The 25191-nt window shown below is 40.3% G+C and overlaps 1 protein-coding gene across 6 annotated transcripts in view; it reads right to left on the bottom strand.

The window, feature by feature from the left end:
* Positions 1-25191, bottom strand: part of DAB1 (DAB adaptor protein 1) — a 1250022-nt gene that overhangs the window by 882443 nt on the left and 342388 nt on the right. For all 6 annotated transcript variants that reach the window (XM_063801487.1, XM_054667233.2, XM_063801480.1 and 3 more), the window contains one exon: positions 7934-8097. The gene's annotated coding sequence lies outside the window, so the exon portion shown is untranslated. The remainder of the gene's footprint in view (positions 1-7933; positions 8098-25191) is intronic.

The following is a 25191-nucleotide window of genomic DNA, read 5'->3' as shown; positions in this document are numbered from 1 at the left end:
TCTGAAGGGAATTCTCCAAGCCATCAAGTTGGCCTGGGATGAAATGTTCTCGTGTGCATTACTTAATAAAAAGAGATCTGGGTCAAATGAAAAATTTAAAGTCAATATGAAATTGATCCTCATCAGCACTTTCTCCTCCAACCATATAGACAAAAGGACATTTCTGAAACATATATATTAGTGTTGCATTTTCTGCTCCACAGACTCAGCGATCGTTGTCACTGCTAAGTCCAGCTCTCATTAATTTATGGGGCATCCAGCATAATCAGCAACAGGCTTCTTGGCAGCATAAATCAGTGACCAGCCTCGAATTTGGGAAAGTCTCTAAGCTGGAAACAGAAGAATTTTCTTTCTTGCTCTTTTTTGTTAGAAGTCACTGAGCACTATTTAAACTAAGCTCAAGACCTTTAGGCCGAATGTTCAAGGACCCACCAATTCATCAGCCAACCTGTCCTCTTCAACTGTGCAGGGAAAGAGAATATAGGCAACCATAACACATCTGGATAGTACCTTCTTAGGAACTCCTGTTGCATCTTTACTCAGTTTAGTAGCCATATAAATAACGATGTCCCCAGAAGGATAAAAAAAGGAGGCAGCTGAGGAGAAAAACAAAACTCCCACTGGAAGAAACACAATGATATGAAAAAGCCAGATGTATCAGGTGTGACAATCTTGTGCACAGTACCTGGCACACATATGTGTTCATCACGTAAGGTGATTGTTGTGATGATCTGTTGAGGCTGGCTTCAGACAGAACTGGGAAAATGATTCAGGACTTCATGTTGAAGCAGCAGGGTGTGAAGTCACAGCGTCTCGGGCTGCATTTCCCTTTTTTCTGATTCTGTAGCGTTGCGCGGTGTCACAGCCCGAGTGCTCTCTCACCCAGACACATCTGACAGTACCCTATAATCCCTTTGCCTTCTATTATTTTGCTTGGATATTTGTCTTAGAACATTTAGTTTAGGATTTTTCACGTTTCTCCTAGTTGACATGCAGGCTGGACATACAGTGGGCCTCGATTGCTTAGAAGCCAAACTGAACTCACCAAGAAAAGAAGACAGGAGAAACTTCTCAAGAGGAATATCTCCAAATTGCAGGTGAAGATCACAGGGAAGATATGCCTCTGGGCTAAAACTTCAGGTGGTCCTAGTAATGGCACTATGGGGATAGGGATAGGGATTGGAAATGAAGCATGGAGAGGATCATGAAAAGTTGCAGTGAGGAAGGGGCTTTATCCCAAAGTGCACCCCTCCAAGCTTGGTGGGAAGGGTCTAGGTGTGTGTGTATATATGTGTGTGTGAAGATGTATGTATAGATATATGTATACATGTGTTAAATACTTGAAAATATGATTACATTTAGTGTCACAGTGATACTATAAGGAAGGTATTATTTCTTTTACAAATGAGGTTCAGAGTGGTTAAGACACATGCCCAAAGCCACAGAGCTGGTTATTAGAAGAGCCAGGACTTGAACCCACTGCCCCAGTTTTGAATTTTTTAAGCAGTTCAGTTGCCTAGTTTTGAAAGCCAACTAAAGTTAAGATTTGTACCCTCTGTCCCAGCTAAGGAAATTGTTGTGGGCGCCCTGAGTTTGCGTAAGTCTTGACCATTATGATACACTCTGTTCTCCACCCTGCAGCTCCCTCTCTGGATATGACACAATTCTAGGACATTCCCACACACACCCTTTGGCTGTTCCCACCTGAAGCACTTGGGATAATTCTCTCCATCCTGAGTCAGTCCTAGTCCAAAGTCATTCTTCATTCTGCTTCATCTTTTAAAAATCCTAATTGATTTATTTTTTATAATTACAAAAGTTACACATACTCATCATTGTATCAGATTTAGAAGAACAAAATATAAAGAGAAAAATAAAAGCCCTTATTACGCTGCTATGTAGAGAGGTTCACTCTTAATATCTTAACGCACTGTCTTTAGTCTTTTCTGGTGTCTATAATTACACACCTAAACATATGTTTGGAACAAAATTGGAATCCTGTTGTATATAAAGCTCTGAAGCCTATCTTTATGTCCATAGGTCAATAACAACATGAAAAATTCTTTAGAAATATGTTTTATTTAATGACTGCATTATTTAAGTGTGAAGAACTTCAGTAAAATCTTTTTCCTATTTTTGGAAATTTTGGTTGTTTGCCTTTTGTCAACATTGCAAGTAACGTGGAAACAAATTTTTATTCACAAATTTTTGTTATTTCTATTTTTAGGATCGAATACCATAAGAGGAATTCTGGACTGAAGAGTTATGAAGTCATTTCAGACACTTCCAGACAATTTGTGTTAATTAAATTCTCACTGGTTGAGTTCCATTCTACACTGGAAGAGCATTTTTCCTGGAAAGGCTCCTCAAAATGGTAATACAGGGTAATTCTTTTAGATGATCTTGCATTTGTTTGAATGGGAACTGAGTTTAATCAAACATGTTAGGAAGACTATGTCTGTTTCACTTTTTAAAATTATTTTGGATGGACACAATAATTATATATATTTATGGGGTACAGAGTGATATTTTGACACATGTATACAATGTGTAATGGTCAACTTGGGGTATTTAGCATATTTCTCACCTCAAACATTTATTATTAATTTGTGTTGGGAATGTTTAAAATCCTTTCTATTTGAAATTATGCAATAAAATATTATCTATAGTCACCCAACAGTGCTGTAGAACACTAGAACTTTTTTCTCCTATCTAGCTGTAATTTTGTATCCATTAACCAAATTCACTATTCCCTCCTCCCTCCATCCTTCCCTGCTGCTAGTAACCACAGTTCTACTCTCCACTTCTATGAAATAAGCTTTTTTAGCCCCCACATACGAGTAAGAACATGTGATGTTTGTCTTCCTGTGCCTGGATTATTTCATTTAATATAATGTCCTCCAGGCTTATCCATTTTCCTGTGAATGACAGGATTTTGTTCTTTTTTATGGTTGAATACTATTCCATTTTGTATCTATATCTCATTTTTTATCCATTTATCTGTTGATGAACACTTAGGTTGATTCTGTCTTGGCTATAGTGAATACTGCTACAATAAACATGGGAGTGCAGACATCTCTTCATCTATGTCATTTTTGTCCTGGGCACATAGCTAAGCTACATTTACATTCCCCTAACAATTAAATTGGGCCATATAACTGAATTCTGGCCAATGGAATATGGGTGGAAGGGCTGTCTGCCATTTCCAGAAATGGTCCCTAAACATCTCCCAAGTATGATCTTCCTCTCTCTTTCCCCATCTTCAAAGACCTTAGAGGCCACAAGTTGAAGATGATGGTGACACAGATAAGATGGGGAAACCTAGCTTTCTGAATGGTTGTATTAAGTATCATAATGAACTTTTTAAAATCATGTTGTTGGTTAAGGCGACTAGCACTACTCATCCTAACAAATACAGTGAGTATATGATTTACTCACTCAAGGGTCCCCAAACTAAGAAGCCTCAGATGGCACTTTGTGTATCTAGCCATTAATCTGTGGTTGGCCAGCATGCCCTTTCACAGAGGCCTGTGGGGATCTGTAGTTCATAAAAATCAAGCCTAGTTTTCAGCACACAGTAGGGTTTATGTGGGTGTGGGTTTATGTGTATTTATGGAATGAATGAAACCTTACAAGAGCCCAGTGACTCCACCTGGCTGACACCTACGCAGGATTCACTCTGCCATTTGAAGAGGATCCTCCATTGGCCTCTGTCCCCTGCTGCAGTTAAGAGCTTCATCCCCAGAACAAGCCCATTGCAACTATATAAGGCAGCTGTACACTGCTTCCCCATCACAAAAGCCCAAACGCAGGGAACAGCCCTTCCGAACAGAGGCTGTTGCGCAGAGGAAAGTGGAGTTTCCCAACACAGTCATTTCTCTTCTCCTGCTGACGCTAATTACAGTTTGCTAAATGTAAACTGGTGAAACATTTCGCCCACCCAACAGTTCCAGAAATGGGCCCATTGTATTCATAGTAACCTAGGAAGAGAAAGCTGTTCCTCCTTCTAAGTCTTTTGTCTGTTTCCCTCTCCGCCCCCCACCCCCCCCAGTATCTTTGGCAAACACAGAGAGGTATGCTCATAGAAGAGGTGAGTTTGGAATTGCAAATCCTCCCAGCCTCAGGACCTCTCTTTTGGTTGCCTGCTCTGCTACAAAGCTGGAGGTCTAAAGTGGAGGCGTGTAGAAGACACCGTCTGGCTGGTAGGGGGTCTAATTACATGTGTGTGCAGCCCTATGGTGACAGTCTGGGAATGCAATTATACAACTAATTATATCGAAACAACAAACGTGAGCTTCCACGAAGGGCCCCCACCCATAGAACCATCATGTTGTCATTTTCATACACTGTCATTCCTTTCTTCTGTTCTAGCTTCACTTGTTGACTCTTCTCACCCTATTAAAATCCTCCTCTTTTCAGGACACCAACAAGAGTCACCTCCTCAGTGAAGCCTTCCGTGGTTTCATACCACCCATCCCTATCGGAATGAATGTATCCTTGTTCTCCGTTATCCCAGTATTTTGCCTGGGCTTCTGTCACACTACTTTCAATGTCTATACCTCAGTTATCGAATCGAAAAACAAGAGTCATCAGTCTCTAAGGTCCTTGCAAGCTTCAAAACTTTATATTTTTGTCAATTACAACTGAATAAAGCTGAAAAACTTCTTATTTATGGATACTTGCTAAAGCACCATATAACTCTTTCAGATATTTTAAAAGAATAATGTTTGCAAAAGACTCCAAATCAATGTATTAAATTGAAATCCAGTATCAAAACACCCATTAAAGTGCTCTTTTGAAATTGTACATTTTATATGAATAAAATTTCAAAATATAAAAACCTCTATTTTACTTGTTGAATTCTTAGGAATAATAACTAAACAGTTTTAAAATATTAGTAGAAAGACGGTGTCTTTGAAATAAGAAGAATGGAGTTGGAGCATAAGTTGCTTCTAGTTGAATGACCTGGGCATGATTTATCATGTCTTTGCACCTCAGTTTCCCTATCTGTAAAATGGCAGTAATGCTGACTGTACTTCACTAAGCTGTTGAGTAGATTAAATTAGACTGTGCACATGAAAGCACTTTATAAATAACAAAATACAGTGTTTGTATTAGTTAGAGTAATCAAAAGCCCCAAGTGAGTCTCTCCCTATCCTAGGGAACACCGCCACTACTGCTGGGTTAGACATCTCAGATTCTCAGAATCAGGCACAACAATATTCACTGTTTCTCTGTCTGTAGAATAATGATCTTTCAATAAAAATCTCCAGAGACTTTCTAACAGTCATAATAACTTTAGCAACTCTTCAGTGGGTACCTACCTTCTGCTAAACATTTGCTAGGCATTTGCCACATAAACAGAAGGAAAGAATTAGCCAGGCATAGGGTCAAGTCCCAGATTTGCAAATAAATATTTATGTGATCTTGAGAGAATTGCTTCACTTTTTGAATCTTTGCTTCCTTATCTATAAATCAGATATGACAGTACCTATTATAAAGGATTATTTTGAAAATTAAAATGTGAAAACCCACTTAAACTATGCAGATACAATACGTGACATAGCAGGCACTCAACAAATATTAGCCCCTTTCTCTTTGAGCACCAAGATTCTAGAATTCCACAGCATAAAGCATTCGTATAAATAGATGTGTGGGGGATGATGGGTGGCTTCTAGCAGGGTGACGTCAGGGAAAGATTTAACCAGAATCTCCATTGCAATATCACATTGGGCCCCTGCATGTGTCTTTCACCCACTGTGCTCATCACCACAATATTTTACAGTGAACATTTAATTTGTTCTATAAAAGGAAAGATTATTCTCAATGATGCATGTGATAAATATGCTGGCTTTAAACCTTTCAGAAATATTAAAGGTTTTACAGCTCAATGTTTGACAGGCTTGATTAATCCCTTCCCCACAGAAATATTCAGGAAGATAGCTGTGGTTGGGTTTTAAAGCTCCAAGAGCGTTCTTTGATAAAGGTAAAGAAAACCTAAAGAGCCTTTAAAAAGAGAGATTCTTGTGCCACACAGAATAGACAAAGAATAGGAAGACCCAGAATGCTGCACAGTATGATAGAGAGTTGGAAGTCAGTGTGGGGGTGGGGTGAGGGGAAACAGTGCTTTAAAACCTCTCTCCTTTAGAGGAGTTTTTAAATGAAAGGCACACATCCAGCTTGTCCACAGGACATTAGTCTAAGAGTTTTCTTCTCTGCTGGATTCCAAAATGGACGATGTGGGAGGGGGCACAGGGCAGACCAATGACAGTACGAACATCAGAGAAGAATGAAATGGAATGTACCATGGCCCCTTCTCAGAGTCCTAGACTATGGAACAGCCTCCTACGTGCTTGTTCAGTTACCAGAGCTATTTCTTGCACAGACCTCTTCAATTCCCCCACTGGATTTTGAGCTCCTCTAAGGAAAAGGAAATATGTTTTGGCTAATTTTTCCCCTCAGCATCTAGCCTAGCTTTTGTACATAATAGGTGCCTCATAGGTGTTAAGCAGATAGAGTTGGCCTTTAATAAACCCTCTACAAAATTGTCTAATAACATAAGTAGTGAAAACACTCCTACTTAAGAATGATGCTTACAAAATTACTAACAGATTCTACCTCCCTTCACCCCATGAAACAAAAGGAAACAGAAACAAAACCATAGAGACTTACTAATAAAACCTCACTCAGCAAACACCTATTGAGCACTATTACCAACATAGGTGAGCTGGACATGGTTTCCAGCCTCCTTGCCTGGTGAAAGAAACCTGTCAGCATTGTGGTAGCTACTATAATGGAAGCATATTTAGAAAACCATGTAAGACAAAGGAAGGTACACCGAACCCAGTTTTTTTGTCCATGGGAGATGCTAGAAAAAGCTTTGAGAATGAATGCCAGACACTGAAGCCGAATGTTCAAGGACAATGCAAAGAGAGATTAAGGAAGGATGTACACTATATCATGCATACAGTTTTGATCTGTGAACTTCCATTGCAACTCCAAATAAAACGCTTGCTCTGTTAATCAACCTCCCTCACAGAATCTCAGAGTGTCAGCCCACTCTGCTCTGAGGTTTTCTTTGATATCCAGGTCAATCTCTAATACCAACCCCTCTTCTATTTTTATGGAAGCATTTCCCAACAAGAACCACCAACATATTTGCCACAAGATATTATGGGGCAAAGGTGTAATTCAATTATGTGACTTAATCAATTCAAATGGCTAATGTACAAGAATCTCAGGATGTCATCCAGCTTTCAACTGAGGGCGAATAATTGTTCCATAATTTCTTAATTCTCCCACAAGACAGTTTAAATTAAAGGATGTCAATTTGCAAAGCCAGACTGCATTGTATTCTTAAATTGGGCCTGAAATAGCCACACGATGAAGGGTAATAAGGCAGAGAGCACAACCCAGAGTGCCTGGTGCTGTGCAAAATTGTTTAATACGGTCAGACCCTTTAATCTTCATATCTATTGATGCAGAAAGCAGCATATTTCTGTCACTTATGATAAGAAACATTACTTTTTAAATTCCTTGGTGAGGCCTGCAGATCTTAGGCAGCCAAGATAGCAGGACTCTCTATTTCTGTTTCTGTGAACATTTCTTTTTTCCCTTAAATTGGTTTTATTCTAATCCATTTAGTCTCCAATCTAAGTCAGAGACAAGTAACCCTGAATGGAACCACACAGGAGGGGGACAAAGGCATGCGCCTTTCAGTTCTTAGATTCCGCTGGCTACCGCCTCATTGAATAAGTCAGTGATTAAACAAATAATGAACCTTGGGTTATTAACTACAGAGAGGCAGTTCCAGAAAGGAAGAGTATTGGAGCCGCTTTTGAAAGAAACAAAATCATGCTTAAAAGTGGAGGAGAAGGTATTGGGAGGGGATGATTGGAACTGTTTTCATGAAGTAGCCAAGCATTTTACTCACCAGTGTCCTAGAAAACAGCTCAGTCAATGTGTCCAGGCTGGGTGGGGACGATCCTGGCGAAAGGGGGGTGCCCAGGGTCTGGACTGAAGAAGCTGGATGATGTCTTCCCAAGATTGCCAGGGCCACGAGTCAGGAATCGTCATGGAGAGAAGCCAAGGAAATAGCTGCAATGAAAAAACGATGTCAATTTTGAAGGCAAACCAAAAGAGAAAGAGGATAAAGTACAATGGTCATCACAATGGGGTTTGAAGTGAATGGTTCAGGGTGAAGTGTATGATTTGAAAGTGTGCATGGTACACGTAGGGTAGGTGGTCATGGGGCACAGAGAGCCACATGACGTGTGCTGAGCTAAACAAAAGGGAACTTGTGAGGGTCTCTGTGCCTAGCACTGTGCTAGGCTATGGGAAGGACATGAATAAAAGCAAACATGCTCATTCATCTTTATTTTAAAATGTTGGACTAGGTTAAACATACACAGGCTAAAATTCAAAAGGTACAAATTGTATATTTTTCACTTGAATGAATCTATCTGTAGGATAAATACCTTAAAGCAGAATTATTGGATAAAGAAAATGTATATTTTAAATTTTGATAGATATTGTCAAATAACCATTCACAAAGTTTGTACAATTTTACATGCTCTTCAGAAAATGTATAAAGGAATGCCTTTTCCATATCCTCATTGCTATAGTTTGGATGTTTGCCCTCCAAACCTCATGTTCAAATTTGATACCCAGTGTTGGAGGTGAGGCCTAATGGCAGGTGTTTGGGTCACATGGGTGGATCCCTCATGAAGAGCATGGTGCCATCCTCACAGTAATGAGTGAGTTCCCGCTCTGTTAGTTGCTATGAGAGCTGGTTGTTAAAAGGACCATGGCACCTCCCTCCCCTCTACCTCTTGTTTCCTCTCTAGCTGTGTGATCTTTGCACATGCTGGCTCCCTCTCCCCTTCCACCATGAAGGGAAGCAGTCAGAGGCCCTCCTCAGTAGCAGATGTTGGCACCATGCCTTCTGTATAGCCTGCAGAACTGTGAGTCAAACAAATCTCTTATCTTTATAAATTACCCAGTCTTAGTTATTCCTTTATAGAAACACAAACAGATCAAGGACAGGGCTAATCGCAGATCTTTATCTCAATGGATGTTAGATTACAAGCCATAATGATGCTAATATTAAATGAATTATCATAGCATTTTAAGCATAGCTTTTAGTTTTTATATATACTAATCCATTTATTCCTAACAGCAAACCACTGATGTAGGTACTATTATAATTGTCATTAAAAAGATAAAGAAACAGAAGTATAAAGAATGTAGAAAAGTTGCTTGTGACCACAGCTATGAAGGGCAGAGCCAGGATTCTAGCCCTGGCACCCTGCAGTCCCTCGAAGTCCATACTCTTAACTGTTAGCTCTCATTTCAGGCAGTGGCTTATTATTGATGGTATATGTTATAACAGATACACACAAATAGGAAACCTGAGGGGTGTATGTGTGTACAGGAAATCAAACAGAGAGACCAGTTCTTTCTATTTTAATGAAAGCAGACACAGGCTATTAACTGGGGAAATGTTGGGCTATAGTGATTGATAAGCAGAACTCTAAGAAGAAAACATTAACAAAATATGTTCTTACTTTTTTTCTACCCCTTTCACTAGAAAAGTCATTCTATAAATATTGATGATGTGTTAGAAAGTCAGAGCTGCAAAACTGAAAGTATGATGTGGCCAAAAGCACATGGCACTTTAAGTAACACAGGCCTGAGTTCAAGTCCAAATTTAACTACTCTTGCTGGATTACCTGAGAAATATTACATTAATTATCTGAGCCTCATTTTCTTCAAAAGAAAAAAATGAGTCTATAATCCCAGGAAAAAGTTATGATGACTAAAACCAAAATATAAACAGTACCAATCAGTCAACAAATATAATTAATAACAAGCAATTTCTACCCTCCTGTTTAATCTTATTCTTTCTGCTTCTCTTTAAAGACCTCTGCTTTAATCAAATTAGTTTATTTACTTTTTTTAAAAACATAATGGAATTTTCCAGTCAGCTTTCATCTCTGCATTCTGCTTTCTCTTGCTGAAATAATCCATTAAGGAGTCCAGGTCTACATCAAATGCCACCAACTCCAAATTTCTAAGTAGTGTTATAGCCTACTATTCTTTTTTTTTTTTTTTTGAGACGAAGTATCCCTCCATCACCCAGTGCAGCGGCATAATCTCGGCTCACTGCAACCTCTGCTTCCTGGATTCAAGCGATTCTCCTGCCTCAGCCTCTGGAGTACCTGGGATTTTAGGTGTGCGCCACCGCGCCTGGCTAATTTTTGTGTTTTTAGTAGAGACTGGGTTTCGCTATGTTGGCCAGGCTGGTCTCGAACTCCTGACCTTGTGATCCACCTGCCTCGGCCTCCCAAAGTGCTGGGTTACAGGCGTGAGCCACTGCACCCGGCATATTCTGCTACTGTTAACACATTTATCATCATACCACCAGCAGTTAACAAATTCTTTACCATGTACCAGGCACTGTTCTAAGCCCTTCGTATACTTCATATCTCATTTAACATTTCATATCTCATTTAACACTCTCTGTAAGTCACAGCTGCTGCTGTTATCCCCTCTTAGTGTCATGAATGGCAGTCACTATTTGCATGTCTTCTCTGCACAGCTGGACTAAGGGATCTAAAGAGCAAAGACGCCATATTACACTGAAATATTAGTGTAATATTTAAACTTGTAGACTTTGGACTCAAAGAACCTGAATTCTAGTCTTGGTCCTGATCCTATCAGCTGTGTGATATTTGGCAAGTTACTGAATCTCTCCAGGCACGTATTTTAATTTGTAAAAAGGAGTGCTGATAATACCTACTTCAAAGTGTCATTGTGAGGCTTGAGTTTGCAGATGTCAGAATTTGAAACAGTGGTTGGCAAATGGTAAGTTTGGAAAATGTCAGCTTTTATTACTTAAAAACATGCAGAAGGTTTTCAATAGGTGTTCATCACTACTTCGTTTTCTTTTTTTTATCACTACCTTACATATGCTATTCCCTCTCCCTTTACTGCCTCCTCCCACCCTCACACATCATTCTACTGCCAAATTGAAGAACTCAAGGTCTGGGACTTCAAGATCAGCTCCAGTATATGCAAAGCCTTCTTTGGTAGTTTTCTTTCCAGGAAGAGCTTCTTCCATTGCACTGTCTATTACCCTTTATACCCAGTTTTTTTGTACCACTCATCTCATTGAGCCTATGCTGCAATTCCTTATGGCAATTCCTGCTCAGAATTGTGGGCTCCCTGAACATGGGGACTATATCTTAATCCCTAATACTTAGCACACTACTGAAATAAGCCAGGTACTCACTAAGTGTCTATTAAATGAATAAATTGATGAATTAAACATAAATACCCAAATGATAACAGAAGTCACCAATTCTTAACTCACTACTGTATAATTTACTGAAAAGTCCTTCAATCTGCCAGTCAACGCATAGAAGAGACACTGTGCTAAAACTAAATGTTTTATAAAAATAGATGGGAGAGTTATGTAAGGAAGTAGTTGCATTCCTATCAGTCACATATTCACTCACCACACTGGCAAGCTATTGATGCTTTAGTGATAGACATTGCAAAATGATAGAATCACCAGTAATCTATAAACTCGAGACATTAACAGACTCTGTTTGCTGCTCAGATATAAGCAGAGCATTATGGAGAGAAGATAATAATTAACTCATAAGGAGAGGGGCAAGTAAACATTCTATTAAAAGGAGAAAAATCCCAAATGAATATAATCTCCTTCCATTACATTATGAGCATTAAAATTAATGGTGTTGGTTTTTCTGTGGTTTGGATAGTCATTGTATTTAACAAGCTGAAGTTAACTTCATAGGGAAAAAAAGTAAATTAAATGTGCGGGTGTCTCAGGAAACTTCATTTTCTGAGTGAATAGCCAAGTTGATGCACATCACCAGAATGTCTGACAATCAGTTTTCCATACTGGTATGTTCTAAATAGGAAAAGAAACCAACTCTTCATTTAAATTATATTGCAAATCACTTCTTGCCTGCTGAATGGCATTCAGCTGCAGTAGGTGGCTTTCACTGTAGGGCCCCGACCACGACATTGGATGATTAATGCTAATTTGAAATGTTTTCTTTGAGGGGGGATGGGCACACTATCTTGGTTCATATGAGGCTGAGGAAATTTTATGGTGGGTGACTGACTCAAAGGCCAACAGCAGATTTGCCATCGGATAAAAATGCACATTCACAAACATACCGAGACAAGTCAATTATTCCCCGATTCACCATTCCCTAGGTCCCTTTGTGTAAAGAAACCTATTTATACTCCCCATCAGATGGATATACAGAATCACAGTAAACAAGCCCTCGATTCCACTGTTCTATATTGTATTTCCCAGGGCACCTTCCATTGTGGAAGTCATTAGTTTTGGTCTTTTTGTTCCCAATTTATCAAAACAGACATTTTGCTAGTGACTTCAGTTTTACTCCTAGACACCAAACAGTTAGAAGACACAATTTTTGGCCAATTGAAAAAAGAAACAAAATGTGCTTTGCAATCTTTTGGTGAGGGCGATTAAGAATTTGTTCTTCTCTACCTTGATGACTAATTGATAGATAAATATAAAATCAGTGCTCAAAAGCTTATTCTTTCCCCCTTTCTTACTTTAATTGTTCAAAGAAACAAACCTATCCTTGTGTTTTATCACCAATAGAATAGACTTAAATCAGATAGTGCACAAATGAGAAAATTAATCTGCATCAACATCTGAAAAAATATATAAATTAAATTAATATGTGCATCATATTTTACTTGTCAAATTAGTAATACTCTTTAAAAAGTAAATAATATTTAGTGTGGGCAGTGGTTCTGGGGACAGATTCTCCTACACTCACTCCTCTGTGGGTAGCCCTGTTCCTAGGTGCCCATTCACAGGGAGCATGCCCATTGCACATTGGTGTCATTGATGGTAAGGAGTGTGTGATGGAGAGTTGGCAGTGCCTGAGCTCAGAACGTCTGTCATGGAATCCTGCCTCTAGCACATTGTACTGTATTATCCTGGGTGAGTTTCCTTCCTTTCACGAGCTTGAGTTTCCTACTTTTCTGGGTTGTGGTGAGTATTTGAGGTAAACTAACTTGCAGCATAGTGCCTGTTGTAAAGTAGGCACTCTATAATCAAGAACTATTACTGCAGTGTCCTTGAAACCTGTTTCTGCGCTTTCAGTGTTTTCCTACTATGCTGGGCATGATCATCAGTGAGTACTTGAGCTGTCGCTTATCAGTATATCTAACAGGCTAATTTATATATGCATAAATATCCAGCGTGCCATAGGACCATATTTTCTGTTATGTATGTAGAAGTCAGTGTGTTCCAATAGCTGAAAGCTAATTTCCACACAGGTCTTGACCTTTAAAATCATTGAATATGCTGTTCAAGTGACAGGATTCTTTCCATACCTGACACTGATTTGCAAAACTAGATATCTAAAAGGCTAAAACATATTTTTTATGAACAAGACAACAGTGTAACAAGCCTGGGAATATGTCACTAAGCCTGACTACAGCAAAGTCTTGGTGACTATCAAAGGACCAGCCTTCTGCCCCGTATGATCCCAGAACAGCTCAGGATCTTTATGCAGGGGAGCTATGGACAGGCCTCTGAGAAGAGCCCAAAGGCCCGGTGAGTATGAGGCACTCTGCACATAGATTGGAGAATTGGTTCTTAAACTGGCTGCATATTGGAGTCCCCTGGGGAACTTTATATATTAATGAAGTGCTGGCTCCACCCCAACCTAGTGAATCACAGTCTATGTGGGTGAGCTTGCACACAGGAAATTTTCTACAAGCTCCTCAGATTCGCAGATGGTAGCACAAACTGGGGGGGGGGAGGGGGGAAGAAATCACTGGAGTAGAGGAATGTTCTGATTGGCTGATGATCATTCAGAGCTGTGGGCTTTCTTCTCATAAGAAGGCTGAAAAGTGAAGAGGAAACACAGAATACAAGAAAGAAGAGAGAGAAAGCAGGAAGAGTGGCAATGGAGCCCACGGTCGAGTGGGAGGAGCAAGTGGTGATTAAGACTGGGGTGAGGCGTGCTTCCTGAGGACTCTGGAGAATCTTAGAGGTTTGAGTGATTGGAGTTAGGGGACTGGAGCCATAGCAGATCTGTAGTCTGGAAATGAGAGTTTGGACAACAGCCACACACATGCACACCATCTCTCCAGTCTTTGAGGGGGTAATACCACACCTGGAGAATAAAGTGTGGATAATCAGGAATGTGCATGTGGATAAATTGAGAAAAGAGAGTCACTTCTGCCACTGGGTCTGTGACCCCAACTCTTCACCTCTAGCTAACCCATCTCTTTCATACCTCCATGCTGTCCCATTTTTTTTCTTTCTTCTCTTTTTTTGCTTTGCTTTTCTTTCTTTTCTTTTTTTTTTTTTTTTTCTTTTGGCTGGGTCTGCCTCTGTTGCCTAGGCTGAAGTGCAGTGGCACAATCTTGGCTCACTGTAGTCTTGAACTCCCAGGCCCAAACAATCCTCTTCCATCAGCCTCTCAAGTCACTGGGATCCCCGGCATGCACTACTATGCCTGGGTAATTTTCAAATTTTTGAAGAAACAAGGTATCCCTATGTTTCCCAGGCCAGTCCCAAACTCCTGGTCTCAAAGGATCTTCCCAAAGCTCTGGGATTACAGGCATGAGTCACCATGTCTTTCTATTTTCTGTTTTTTCACCTAAAAAATTATTTTCTCCATCACCATGCAAAGACCATCAAATATTACCCCGCGTAAAATCTTTCTTGATTTCTTCTGACACAATGGACTGTATCTCTATTCAGTTAATGAGTATTTCTCTCTGAACACACTGTGCATTTTCATAGTCACAACTCATCACATTATATTAATCTGTGGCTTAAATATATGCCCTTGCCAAAGACTTCATGACTAAAACACCAAAAGCAATGGCAACAAAAGCCAAAATTGATAAATGGGATCTAATTAAACTAAAGAGCTTCTGCACAGTAAAAGAAACCATCATCAGAGTGAACAGGCAACCTACAGAATGGGAGAAAATTTTTGCAATCTACTCATCTGACAAAGGGCTAATATCCAGAATCTACAAAGAACTCAAATTTACAAGAAAAAGACAAACAACCCCACCAAAGAGTGGGTGAAGGATATGAACAGACACTTCTCAAAAGAAGACATTTATGCCGCCAACGAACATGAAAAAAAGCTCGTCATCACTGGTCATTAGATAAATGCAAATCAAACCACAATGAGATACCATCTCACGCCAGTTAGAATGGCAATCATTAATAGTCAGGAAACAACAGATGCTGGAGAGGATGTGGAGAAAATAGGAACGCTTTCACACTGTTGGTGGGAGTGTAAATTAGTTCAACCATTGTGGAAGAAAGTGTGGCGATTGCTCAAAGATCTAAAACTAGAATTACCATTTGACCCAGCAATCCCATTACTGGCTATATACCCAAAGGATTATAAATCATGCTACTATAAAGACACATGCACACGTATGTTTATTGTGGCACTATTCACAATAGCAAAGTCTTGGAACCAACCCAAATGCCCATCAATAATAGACTGGATAAAGAAAATGTGGCACCATGGAATACTATGAAGCCATAAAAAGGATGAGTTCATGTCCTTTGCAGGAACATGGATGAAGCTGGAGGCTATCATGCTCAACAAACTAACACAGGAACAGAAAACCAAACACCTCATGTTCTCACTCATAAGTGGGAGTTGAACAATGAGAACACATGGACACAGGGAGGGGAACATCACACACCGGGGCCTGTCAGGGGGTGGGGTCTAGGGGAGGGATAGCATTAGGAGAAATATTTAATGTAGACGATGGGTTGATGGGTGCAGGAAACCACCATGGCACGTGTATACCTAGGTAACAAACCTGCACGTTCTGCACATGTATCCCAGAACTTAAAATACAGTAAAACAAAACAAAACAAAATACATATGCCCTTGCACCTGCATTCTCAATCCTTAGTGTTTTTCTATGTTATCTTTGGTCTCTGCTGCAGCACCCAGCACACAGTATAAATTCGATACTTAAAAACAAAAACAGAGCCTATAGCACTATAGTAGACATCTATGAGGTTAGTCTGAATAGCATCCTTTTCGTAGTTTAGAGAATCGTCCCACCTAGCCCGTCCTATGGGATTCTGCAGGACCTATCAATCACAGCGACTTTGAGTAGCAACTTTCTAAACTTGAGTCTTCTATCCAAACCTTCCCAGAAGGACCTCTTCACTCACTCACCCCATGGAATTAGGCACATCTGATAGCCTTTGCTTACAATCAGATGATAATGATAATAGCAATTAATGCTTTTTGAATACTTATGATGACCCAGGTACTGTTCTAAGCGCTTTTCATTTATTAACCCATTTAATCAGCACAACCCCATGACATAGGTCACTATTAATATTATTTTCAAGCAAGGAAACTGAAGCACAGAGAAGTTAATAACTTATCCAGGGTCACTCAGCTGGTAAATAGTGGAGTTTGGCTTAAACTCAGGCAAGTTGTCTCTGAAGTCTGTTCTTTTTTACCTTATTCTACTCTCAAAGATTCTCACCTGATAGTCTCTTTGTGCTTCTTCAGCTATTTTTGTTTTCTTCTATTCTAACACGTACAATACATTGCAATAGACTGTTTACTTGCTAGTCTCTCATCACTAGACAGTGAATTCCTTGAGACTGAGACCCTTTCTGGTGTCTGTGAATCCCAGGAACCCTGGACAATTCCTGACAGACAGTAGATATAAATCATGTATTTCCAAACTGTTGAAACTGCAGAAACATTCATAGAACTTAGCAACTTTTCCAACCTTCTCTGGCAACAATTATTTTATTTCATTGGTTCTCCAACTTTAATTAGCATCAGAATAATCTAAATGGCTTGTTAAAACATGATTGCTGGGCCCCACCCCCGACCCCTAGAGTTTTTGCTTCAGTAAGCCTAGGGTGTCACCTGAAAATGTGCATTTCCAGCAAGTTCCCAGGTGCTGCTGTGACGCTGGTCTGAGTGAATATTGCAGAGAGATTCACAAAGGTAAACACCCTGCTTTATTTAATCCTCACAGTCATCTTTCTCAAAAGATACTAAGGTGCTCAAGAGAATATTATATTTCAGGGGTAGATATGAATAGCTCTGGGACTAAAGGGAATTTTAACCTTTCCTGTTCAGGAGCCTGAAAGAAGCATATAATACATATCACAGTCATTTACTAACAACCCAGTCAGAGGCTGGCTTTATTTTCTAGGGGAGAAAATACAGAAATCATGTAAGTTAGCAAATGACATTTAGAGCGTAAGCCAAAATCAAATGGTGTATTTTTTTGTTCTAGATACTCCAGAGACAACTCAATCAATTGTCAGTGTACTGTGTACTTTTCACTGGAATTCTCTGTGCCTGGCCATCAGGATACAGTAAGGAGCCAGGCAGCCCTGGTCCCTGCCCTCAGGAAGCATACAGTCTATCAAGAAAGGCCAGCAAGAGACAAGTAAACATATAAGGAAATAAAATAATTAAGATCAGGAAATGCTGTAACAAGGAAATAAACTGCATGCTAAAATACAGAATAATGGGGTGGCAGGGGTGTTGTAGCAAGTAGCTAGTCAGACATAAACAGGGCAGGAAAGGCTCCCGCCACCACCAGGAATGTCAGGCGACCATCAGGTGATGGTCAGGAGGTTGTTAACTGTCTCTCTGAAATAATAATTGGTTGCAGCCAGTGCCAGGGAAAGGCAGGCTCTCTATAGAAAGGAAAAACCTGAAACTGGTGATCAATACCTTTGTGATAAGATCTCAGGAGTTGTTTGAGAGGGCTCACACCTGAGCACTAAGAGGCAAAATGGCAGCGTTTTAACTTGTATACAGCCTCCTAGGGACATCCGGCTGGGGAGGGAAGAACGCCTCAACTGAGCATGCATACAACTCAGTAAACACACTGTGCATGCTCTCCCAAGCACTAGCAGGCCACTGCTCATGTGGGCAGCCAACCCCAAGGGAAGAATCAGGGGAGAAGGGACACCTGTCCCCGGAAGTATGCCAACGTATAAGACCCCAGGTCGAAAGGTCAAACCCCACATATCTCCTTCAAGTTGCCCACTTGGGCCTCTTCCAAGTGTACTTTCCTTCCTTTTGTTCTTGCTTTAAAGCTTTTTAATAAACATTCACTCCTGCTCTACAGTTTGCCTCTGTCTCTCCTTCGGCTTTCTGTCCCTCAGTCAAATTCTTTCTTCTAAGGAGGCAAGAATTGACATTGCTGAGGACCTGCATGGATTTGCCACTGCTAACAGGGGGAGATACGGTATGTGCTCATTTTAGGTAGGGAGGTTGGTGGAGGCCTCTTTAAGGAAGTGACATCTTAAATTGATCCCACAAAGATGAGGAAATGCCAACTTCCTGAATCGCCAGGAGAGAATATTGCAGAAGGATTCACAAAGGTAAACACCTTGGCCTTAAAAGGAGCTTGGCATGCTTTAGAAACCTAAAGGAAGCCGACGTGCTTGACACATGGTATGAGGTGAGCCTTGTACCTCACAGGGAAGAGTCTGGATGGGATTCTTAGTGCAATGGGAAAAAAAACTCGAAGGGTTTAAGCAGAAGTATCATATCTGATTTGCATTTGAAAAGATCACCCTGGCTGCCCTGTGGAGAAAGGTTTGTAAGGGGCAACAGCAAAAGGGAAAGGATCAGTCAGGAGTTAATTTTGCCATGTGCTGTGAAACATGAAACACGAAACACCCAAGGGTTTGTAGGGGGTGGGAGAGGGAAGAGGTTTATCAGCTGCACCAATTAAAACTTTACAGCCCATTCAAACGATCCACTCACATCACACAATTTAAAGACAACATACATAAACTGGTCTGAGCAAATTGTAGCAAATTGCTACAATGTAGACATACAGCTCCCCACAAAAGTTTGTGAAAGGCCTGCAGTGCTCATACCTGTATGGCTGTATATAATCCTGAAAGGGGAAGATTAAAATGCACAGTAGCCGTTTGAAAGCTAAAAAAAAAAAAAGTAGATAGTGAAGGACTGGTTTTCTTTCTTAAAAAATAAGTCCTTTTCAAGTTATAAATGATATTCAAGTCTAATGGGTAACTATGGGTAACAATGGCCAACACTTACGTAGTGCGTGTGTGCCAAACCCTGTTGTCCAAGGCTGTGATGCATATTTACTAATTTAATCCCCAGGACAGACCTATGGGGGTAAACACTATGATTTCATTATACTAATGTGATAGATGAAGAAGCTGAGAGGCTAAGTAATTTGCCCAAGGTCACACAGCTAGTTAATGTTGGAATTAAGGCTTGAAATCAGGCAGTCTGGCTACAGGGTTGTGGCCTTAACCATCACATTATTGCCTCTAGATATTCCAGAAACAACTAAATCAACCATTAGTGTATTGTGTACTTTTCACTGGGATCTCTGTGCCAGGCACTCAGGATACAGTGAGGACCCAGACAGCCCTGGTCCCTGCCCTCAGGAAGCATACAGTGTAGCAAGAAAGGTTGACATATTCATAAAATAAGAAGTAACTACTCATTGAGAGGGAGACTCCCACATTTTAAACTTTTTTGTATTCCTAGAATAATTCCTGGCACAGTAATCTAGTTTGGACAATGAGCTAATACTAAATACAGAGCTTCACTGCCTGCCATTATGGAGTAAAGAATAGAATCAAAATCAGAGAAAGGTACTGAGTTCCAAAATAATATCCTCATACCAATGGTGTATGCAAACACAAATATGCATACTGCTGTTTTTAAAAATCTCTGCAGAATTTCAACAAAATGTTATATAACTTTACAGCCTGTGAAAGAGCTATCAAAACCCAGTTTTCCTAAAATAAAAGACTATTACAGAGGAAAGCATGCATGTGGCTCTACCAACTACTGACCCCAAAACCTGGTGAATGTGTGAATCAACCAAGCCCCAGGCTAGCAGAAGGGATGAGGCTTGATTCACTTTGGTATTGACAGAGCCAAGGAAAGTGCCTGGCACACAATATGTGGGCTAAAACTGGCTGAGTGGGATGGGCACTTGCCTTGATGCCCCTGTTTTACAACCTATAGGCTGTGTGACCCTAGTTATGTCACACAACCCTTCTGGGTCTCAGTTTCTTTATGTCAACCAAGGATGATATTATCTACGCAGTATCACTATCGTGTACATCACAAGGGAGGGGAAGAAGGGAAAGTCCTATATCAGTGCTTAGCCTAGGGCATATACTCACTAAGTGTACTACTACTCTTATTACTATTATTATTACTGCTACTATTACTATTATTATATGCTTGTCAACTTGACAATGAACATTAAGGCCAAACAAATTAGAAAAAAAAAAAGCTTGAATGTGAAAGCATGATTGTAGTCAGCTCTTTTATATAAATATTTTACAGGAAATATGTTCTTTGCCAGTTAACAAAAAACACTGGACCAAAATGGCTTGATAGAGAAATCTGAGACAGACTTCAGTGGAGTGGTAAGGGAACAGTCTCTGACCAAACCCCAGCTTCACCACCTCTTAGCTGTGTGATCCTGGGCAAGTTGCTTAACATCTCTGGGCTTAAGGTCTCTTATCTATAAGCTCTCCCATCTTTATGACGTGAGCATTAACGGTAACCTTCCTCATGGAATTGTTATGAGTATTAAATGAGATAGTATACATAAAGTATTTAGAAATATGCCCCTGAGCACTTAATGAGTGTCAGCCATTGTGATTATTATTTTATTGCTTCTACTGTGAGTGTGTTTGAGGCAAAATCAGAAAACTAATGAAAACTTGAAGCACTGGACTCATAGTTTGCATCTGCATGTGGCAAAAAAGAAGACCTACTCCAAAGAAAAGAGAGATGTCAACACTCTCATTATTATAGCATTCAGGCAATTCAAAGATGCTATCTGGCCATCCTAATAGCTACAGGCTGGCCGTTTAATGACTTACAAAAACAACAAGAAAAAGAAACCATGGTTTGATCCCTAAAAGTTACAGAACATGAAAGAGAAGGTCTGCATCTGTAAAAAAAGTATTGTTCTTTTCCTCAAGGCAATTAGCGTAATCAGGATGGATAGAGCACAGCACACTGGCAGATCCAGGAACTCCTTTCTATGTTCTATCAAAGGATAATATATATTTTCACCTTCAGAAAGGTTAGGTAATTATAAATGTATTCTCCTTACTCATAATATTTTAAGCAAGTAATTGTTGCCCGTGGGAAAATGTTTAATTATTTCTGATGAGCAGTTGTGGCACAGGAACAAGAGAACGAGACAGGCGGAGTGTGGAAACCATGGCCCAATTCTTAATTGTGTGGGAATCTTGTCTTTTCATTGTGGAAAAAAAAAATCCCATATTGATTTTTCTCTCAATTGATTTCACAAAATTTTCAGTTTAGCAACACTGAGTCTTTCCAATTAGCGCATCTTCTCAATTCCTTTGGTTAGAGGCAGCTTCATGCCTTCATGATGGAGACCTCATACATTTTAAGGTTGGGCTGGCCAGCTCGTGCCTTTTCCCTAATACTACAGCCTTAAAATTGTATCACTCTCCTCCCCCGGGGCCAATATTTTTGAAGGGATAGGAAAATGGCAAGGAAACGCAGCTTGGGATGACACAAAGATGGATGGAAGAGTAGGTATTTCTCACTCCTTGTAGGGAATGCAGGAATGTTAGAGGAGGAGGAGCTTTGGACACCTTGTAGTAACAGTGCAACCACTTCATGTTACAGATGGGAAAGCTTAGACCCAGCTGGGGAAGTGGCTTGCCAGCAGCTACACAGCAAAACCAGGATTTAAACTGAGATAATGTGACTCCAAATCCAGTTTATCTGGGAAGGGAAAGAGAAGCATGTTGAACTGAAAGGAGCAGATGTTTCGGTCCCCATGAAGTTGACATGACAATCTGACAGTGGGTTCCACAGGAAGGAATGGGTTCCAGGGAAACCGGTAGAAGAAAGGGGCTGAAGAAGTAACCGGCCGCAGATGACAGGCAAACCCCAGTAAAGACTCTTCCCTGCAGCTGGTCCCTACTGCCCCTCTACTCAGGGTGACATAGGGAGACTGAGAGTACCTTTGGACTCTAACAAACCTGCCTTTTCCTAACAATGCAATGAAGTAGATATCACTATCCCATTTTACGTATTTAGGTAACTGAGACTCAGACGAGTTAAGGGGTTTCCGCCAGACAGAGGCTGACTGGGACTTTGACCTACCTCATTTTTGAGTCTACTACTACCAATGGCTGGGATTTTTCCATATTTCTTTACATTTGCAAAGTGATTTTATCTCTAAAATTAGTTGTGTATATCTTAAATTTTTAATTCACTTGTACTTGAGAAAGCTGCTGATAGACATGCATCATGCTAGTCAACATTTTTAGTTGAAATTTTTATTGAGATAATTACAAATCCACATGAAGTTGTAAGAAATAATAGTGAGGTCCCATGTACACAACAGGCAACTTTTTGATGAAGATTTTATACCAAATATGGAAGACTTTGGACCAAGGGAACTTAATTAAAAAATATCAGGGAGCAAATATAGTGGTTAAGTCCACAGTCACCAAAGCTCTATTGCCTGGGTTCCAACCCCAGCACACTGCTTCTCAGCTTATGATCCTTGTTGAGTTACTTGGCGTCTCTGCCCCCACTTGGTTTAAAAAAGGATAATCAGAGTCACCAGGCTAATAGGATTGTGGTGGGATTAAATGAATTAAGACTTTTAAAGTGCTAGGACATATAACCAGCTGATCTGTGATATCTCTGGCATGTATCTACATTGTGTGTGTGTGTATGTGTGCGTGTGTGCGTGCACGTATGCGCGTGCACACATGCTTAAATCAGGAAACAAATTCAATCTTTTCCTCCATATTCCTTGCCATTTAGGGGTAAGGTGGGGGTAATGATGTGGTGTGGGTAGGGATTGGTTTGTTCCAGAGACTGGGAATAAGAATGCAGCTTTTTTTTTTTTTAACCTAAAGAACATTTACTTTATAATTTTAGTTCATCTGTATCATCGATAAATGTGTTTTTTCATATGTAGAAAATTCAAATTTTTCAAAACCAGATTCTCCTGCTTATGGGAGATATTCAAAAACACCAGCAGTTTCTTGCAAACGTGTGAGTTTTCTTTCTTTTTTTCTTTTGTGAAGTTTGAATAGAGAGCAGATGATTTTTAAAAATTTCCTCATGAAATAGAAGCTGTCTCATAATTTCATCTATGTGTGAAGCTTACAGTTCTAAACCAACAGGGATGGGAATTGCTTTGGATCCTGGAGGCAAAATGAAAAGTGTGTGATCTTATACCATTGTTAGATGTGGAAGCCCTCAGAAAATTCTCTCATTATGTCCTATTCAGGAACTCTGTCTCTAAAACCACAAAGAATGATTATACCCATTTTACACACTGGTAAATAATTAGGGCACACGGAATTTTAACAGAATAAAGGTCAAAGCAGTTGAAGATATCTTAGGTATCACTGGATTCAACTTGTTCCACCCCAACTCCTACACCCTACCCTGAGACTGCAAACATGCACGGACCATCACCTCTGCCACCACTCACGGAGAAAGTCAGACTCCATCAAACAACAAGGATTCCTTGTTTTCCACAAAGCTACCCAAGGAGTGAATGGTAGAAAAAAAAAAAAAGTACTTTAGAAGCCTCATGATACTTTCATTCACCTTTCTTTTAACCTTGCACAATGCACAGCATTTATGTCAAGATCCAGCTCTCGCATTGGACTAGAGGTACGTTTACCTCGGAATGCACCAGGCCCAGCACTGAGCTTATCTCTCAGTGGCTGCTCAGGAAACTCATGCTCAATGCAATTGAACACAAACCTCTTGTCTCCCTGCCAGAAGTCTTGTTTATCTTTTTTTTTTTTTTTTTTTTTTAGAGACAGGGTCTCACTTTGTCACTCAGGCTGGAGTACAGTGGGTGATCATAGTTAACTGCAGCCTCTGACTCCTAGGCTCAAGCTGTCCTCCAATTTCGGCCTCCCAAAGAGTTGAGATTCCAGGTATGAGCCAGGGTGCCCAGGCCAAAAGTCCTGTTTTTCCGGGGTGGTTTTATAAAAAGGGATGTTTTATAAAAAGGGACTAGGATTGAGGATAAACACCGCAAGTGCTATTGGTTACAGTCTCACAGCATTGCTATTAGGGGAAAATTGCAGGCACTGAGATAGTGGAATGGACAGTCTCCCATGGAGAGAGGTGTTCTTGGGGGTGAGCAAGATGGCACACACTGGGGGGTATTGGGTTGACCCAGGAGAGAGACCCTGTCCCCTGCTGCCTTCTTTATTTGAGAGAAAGCAGGAATTGCCTGACCACTTTGGGGAAATGAGCTTCGTTATTAGAGTCAGCCTAACGAGAATGAGGAATACCCTGTTCTAGGATGCCAGTCAGTCCCTGGGGAGTTTGCACGGCAGAGGCCTTGCAGCCCTGATGGCTGACTAGCTCAAGGCTAGGCTACCTGAGCAAGCGAGACTATAGGGGTCATTCTAAGGACACACTGGTTTCTCTTTCCTCAACTGGGGAAATATAAGTCAATCCATCCTTCACAAGTTTTTAGACCTTCGTCCATGTGGCCAACCAGGGTCAGCATTTATGTCTTTGACCCCACCATGTAGGGGAGCTTAGTAGTATTTCTGTTTATGATGGGTCCCCTTGATGATAATTACTTCCTTCAGGCCTTCTCTGACTTCCCAGCTCTGCCTGTTTCCTGCTTCTAAGAGAAGTCAGTACATCTCTATCCATTTGTAATTACTTGGTGAATGTTCTTTCTTGCTAGATTACTGATTCTATGGGGGCAGGGACTATATTTTCCAGTTCACTGCCATATTCCTCAAACCTAGCACAGAGCCTGGAACACAGCAGGTGCTTCATAAACACTCCTTGGATAAGTTTTTCTGGAAGAAAAATAATGTATGGTGCAAGAACGCTTACAAAGTACTTTTACATATGTTAACTATGTCATTTAGTTCTCATGCTAACCATATAAAGGAAAAATTATTCTAATTTTTACCAAAGAGGAAAACAAAGGCTTACAGAAGGTAAGCTGTTCAGTAGCAAGCCTGAGAGTTGCAGCAAGTCTGTCCAGCTCTCCTGCTATGCTATTAAATGACCTTCCTTCTTGCTTTTTACATTCTCTTTATATTGGCCTAACCCTTAAAGATAAACTTAG

The sequence above is a fragment of the Pan troglodytes genome, chromosome 1 (assembly GCF_028858775.2).
Source record: "Pan troglodytes isolate AG18354 chromosome 1, NHGRI_mPanTro3-v2.0_pri, whole genome shotgun sequence".
Taxonomy (NCBI): domain Eukaryota; kingdom Metazoa; phylum Chordata; class Mammalia; order Primates; family Hominidae; genus Pan; species Pan troglodytes.
This window is presented reverse-complemented; position numbering and strand designations above follow the sequence as displayed.